The sequence below is a fragment of the Sitodiplosis mosellana genome, unplaced genomic scaffold (genome assembly GCF_009176505.1).
Source record: "Sitodiplosis mosellana isolate CC-2019 unplaced genomic scaffold, AAFC_SMos_1.0 Smas_scaffold_4391, whole genome shotgun sequence".
Lineage (NCBI taxonomy): Eukaryota > Metazoa > Arthropoda > Insecta > Diptera > Cecidomyiidae > Sitodiplosis > Sitodiplosis mosellana.
In genome coordinates, this window is record NW_022599633.1 from 463 (window position 1) to 5,220 (window position 4,758).

Here is a 4,758-nt window from a genome sequence, read left to right on the forward strand (position 1 = left end):
TACATTTTTTCCACATTACCATTTAATAGATTTCAAATTTCTTAACAAATTCGAAAAGTTACAGACCAAACTAAACTTTATAGCATTTTTGGTATGAAAAATCGTGGAAGAATCATAGTTTGGTCTTTGCCGAAGACACCAAGTTGATATCTCCTATCAGTTCCGCGGAAACCGTGGGAAACCGCGAGGACCCGCCAAAAATGAACATACTCGCCTTTTACCATTTTTGAGTTGAAAGAAACTTACTCTTCTCTTTCATAACAAAGTCAGATGAACTTACTCTCCTCTCGATCTAGTCAATAGATTTGTTCTTGTGTAAATGTTGTGTTGATTATTAAAACAGCATAGAAATGTTTCGAATCTCAAATACTACAGTAACTTTTCATTTTTATTCATATTTAACACCGCCTTGGATTTTGTACAATGTTAGTATATAATTTGTACTTATAGTTGTGGAGGATGATACGCGGAATTTATCTATATTCTTAATATTTGAGAATTTCTCACTAAAAAAATTTCATAAAGCAACTCTTCTTCTTAACAGTATCAATATGATACTGATTGAACATTTTTTTATAAGGGAACCATTTTTGGTGAATTAGTTATTGCACAAACCCACTGTGTGGCACTGTGTAGTAGAATTTCTAAGAAGAGTTATCCATTGTTTATGTTTTTCTTCTCTTCTTCACATAAAACCAGAACTGTCACAGTATTTGTCCTGAAGAATACCGATTCTACTGCGCCGCCACTTCTAACGATTACGATATGATAATTTTAACTGAGACATGGCTCAGAAATGATATTTATGACGCTGAATTTTTTGACGATTCATATTCTGTTTATCGTAGGGACAGACATTTTCAACGCGGCGGAGGTGTACCAATTGCAACCAAAAACGACAGATTTTCCACTGAAGAAATTAAAATTGCTGGTGCTGACGATCTGGAATACGTTTGTGTGAAAGCTACTACTAAATCACACGTCATTTACATATATTGTGCTTACATTCCACCAAGTTCACCACAATCAATCTACGACTCACACTTGGCGGCCATGCATCAAATAGCATCTGATCCAGAAGATGTTCTTATTTTTGTTGGTGATTTTAATCTTCCGCATGTGGAATGGTCGACTGATAGCGACGACAACAACGTCATGATTCCAACTAAATTTGCACCTGAGTACACGGCCACTTTTATCCAGGGACTCATGAGCTTGGGCGTTCAACAGGTAAATCATGTGTGTAATCAGTCAAAGAAACGTCTCTTGGATTTGTTCTTCACTAATGATTTCACCAATGTTTCGATTGAGCGCGTCGATGAATCTAACGCATTGAAGAAAAAAGTAGAAGATCACCATCCACCGATAATGGCTACGTTTGAATGGCATGGTACAAACACGACTGAAACTAACATTACAACTAAAGCATTCAACTTCAAGCGGGCCAACTACAGGGACATGAATGCATACTTAGCAAATATAAATTTCACCGAATTATTCCAAGGAAAGACAATCACTGAGAAAGTGAACTTGCTGCACAAGACTTTGGATGCTGCAATTATCAAATTTGTGCCTACTTACATCGTGCACCATACAGCGTTTCTTCGCCAGAGGTGGTTTATTTATACAAATTTAGTATCTTGATAAGTACTTTCTTCTGTGAATGAAAATTGTATGAAGAAAAATTCTCAAAACTAATTCGAAAATTGATCAAACTATTTGTTCTTGTGTAATATTGAAACCATCAATGAACTTTGTTTGCCATCCATAACGTAAAGTTTTAGTGTTGAACATTTTATTCAATTTCAATTCTCATGAGTTTTTGTCATTGTTATCGATTATTAAAAGAGCATAGAAATGTTTCGATTCTCAAATATTACAATAACTTTTCATTTTTATTCATATTTAACACCGCCAAACACTGGCTTAATTGCATTTTGTAAAATATTAGTATATAATTTATAGTTATAGTTGTCATATGGGCATAAAAATTCAGTCTAAACGTTTTGACACAAAATAACTTAACCAATACAAGAAAATGAATAGTTCGCCGAAATGTAAACGGTCCAATATCGCCTAGCTTGAACGTGTAAAAAATTAAAGACCAACTGAAGCGTTAACATTGTAGTGACGGCTTTAATGACTGCAAAAGTCATCATTCAATTTATAGAGATGTGATATATTAAAGAAAAGTTTTGTTATCAAGATGATCAAGATACGATCATCCGTTGAGATATTATAAGCGTTAAATATGCGAACCATTTGTTGAAAATTTGAAATTTCCGGACGAAAGGACGGACAAACGCGTGTTTTTGGTTTCATTGAAATTTTCGGACAAAATGTGTCCGTCCGTCCGAAAACGTGTCCGGACTGTCCGAATGTCCGGACAAAAAAGCGTGTCCGAAAGTTTCAAACAAAATTCTGTCAGTGTCCGTTTGTCCGTATGTCCGTGATAAAATTTTGGACAATCTTCTGTCCGTTGACAGCTTTATGTGCGACATGTCGGAACATTTTTCACAGGACAATATTTATGTCCGTAATAATTTTTCCGGTGGGCATTAATAACAGCAAAATCGGCTGGAAATTTTTTCGACGCACTATCTATGTCGCCTCTGTCATTCTCACTCGTTTCGTCGAATCTGCGATGTAATGACAGAATACATTTGCCAAACAGAATGTATGCTGTCACAGTAGTTGTTTGGCGCGGAAACTTTTGCTATAGGTGGCGCGTCGGAAAATTTTCCAGCGTCTCAATGCATATATTGAATACGATGCTAATTCCCACCGAATTTTTCGGTCATCGTGTTTTTACTCCATTTAACAAGGCTCACCATCAGAAAACCATGTTAAAATAGCCAATAAAATCTATTTTGAATTGAAGGTGTCACGAACACGGACAAAAAAGCGAAAAAGTCGTTTTTGTCCATCGGTTGATTGCATTTTAGTTGTATACAGCCAAACTTTCACTTGCACACAAGCGCTTGCAGAGACTTACACTGTGTATTGTGCAAGGGCTTCACTCAAAAGGTATGTTCCCACCTGAACTGGAAAACCAAATTGAAACCAAAATAGAAGTGAAATTTGAAATATGCCTACCTCAGACCAGTTGTGATTTCCATTGCACCATTGAAGTTACCAATATTCCAACATGATAGTGCAGCTCGCAGTAAACATCCGAATGCCGCTTTTTGCTCTTGTGGCGTTGGCTGCGTCATGATCAAATACGTAACCCACGAACATACCTGTAATTACCACCAAAAATTGCATCGATTATCCTAAAAGTTTACTTTTCACATATTTTTGCTATCAAAGCAAAACCGAATAAAATGTCAATGGGTGAGATTGATTATTATTATTCTGCACCATACAGCGATTCTGCAGATTGAGTAGTGTAAGGTGACCGGATATTTTCTACTCTTGTACGGATTTTATCCGTACATAAGTATTTCGTAATGTTTTGTAAAAATAAAATGTACGGAAAATTATTATTATTCTGCACCATACAGCGTTTCTTCGCCAAAGGTGGTTTATTTGTTATAAATATCATATTAATATATTTACAATATTTCTTTCGTTTTCTCCACACTCTACTTCTTTTAAAAAATTCAGTTACCCTCTGTTTAACAGTATCAGTACTAACATTGAAATCAATAAGATAAGTATCACAAATTGGAATAACATTAGTATCACATCCATCAGTTGCATATGGCGGTTTAATTGGAACAAATTTCTTATAAAAATCGTTGTATGTAATAAGCATGCCATTTATGGGCTCAAATTTGGAATAATTATGGCGTCTTATTGGTAGTGATAAGAAATCTATATCTCTTGTCCGATGCCGTGGTGTTCTGATTCTTAATTGGCTGGTTATGTATTTCGACGATGTACGTCCACATAGTACATTATGCACCATCGATATTTGAGCAATCTTTCTTCGTTCATCAAGGGTAATCATTTGTAAATGCAGCAATCGAAATTCATATGATGGTAATTTGAATCCGTTTGACCATCTCATTCTGCGCAGTGCAAATAGTAAAAATTGCTTTTGTATGGATTCAAGTCTAGCAATCTTGTCGGCAGTGTATGGGTTCCAAATCTGGGAGCCATATTCTATAATTGGCAGTACAAAGGTGAAGAAGAGTTTCTTAATAGTCCATGGATCCTCAAACTCTCTTCCAAAATGCTTTATCCAAGCCAATCTTGATTTTGCTTTGGCGGTAATGAACTCAATATGTGCATTGAAGTTCATTTTCTCATCCAGTATAATGCCGAGGTCCTTAATTACTTTGACACGGTTAATCTTCTCATTGTCTATCGTATATTCAAATTCATACTGCAACTGTCCACGGTGATATGATATGCAATTTGATTTCTTGATGTTCAATTTTAGTCGATTGTCCCGGAAATATTTTACAATTTTGTTGAGATCGTTTTGCAGTTCTTGGCAGTCTTCAAAACGACACTGCGCCTTCTTGACAGTTCTCATATAAATGAGCCCAGAAGCGCCAACTGGTGCAAGAACATGTAATAGAACCGTTGTATACCAATAGTATTAAAAGCTTAAACGTTGGGTATACTGTTATTGACTGTTTTGAATAGTAGTTCTTTCACATAAAAAACATAAAAATCTGCTTGCATTACACTGATATCTCTCTTATTCCATTGATATTTTTTCCAAATGAGAAAAAAAAATATTTCAAGCCTCAATTGCACAGCATATCACTATTAGAATCATTGTGTCAACATGAATCAACCAAT

The 4,758-nt window shown here is 35.5% G+C and overlaps 1 long non-coding RNA gene across 1 annotated transcript; it reads right to left on the reverse strand.

Annotated features, from left to right (window-relative positions):
* Positions 1 to 373: 373 nt before the first annotated feature.
* LOC129572192 (uncharacterized) lies at positions 374 to 3,267 on the reverse strand. The gene is made up of 2 exons (XR_008688403.1): positions 3,097 to 3,267; positions 374 to 1,657 (listed from the first exon to the last, which is right to left on the reverse strand). It is a non-coding gene; the product is annotated as an uncharacterized LOC129572192 (long non-coding RNA).
* Positions 3,268 to 4,758: the final 1,491 nt, after the last annotated feature.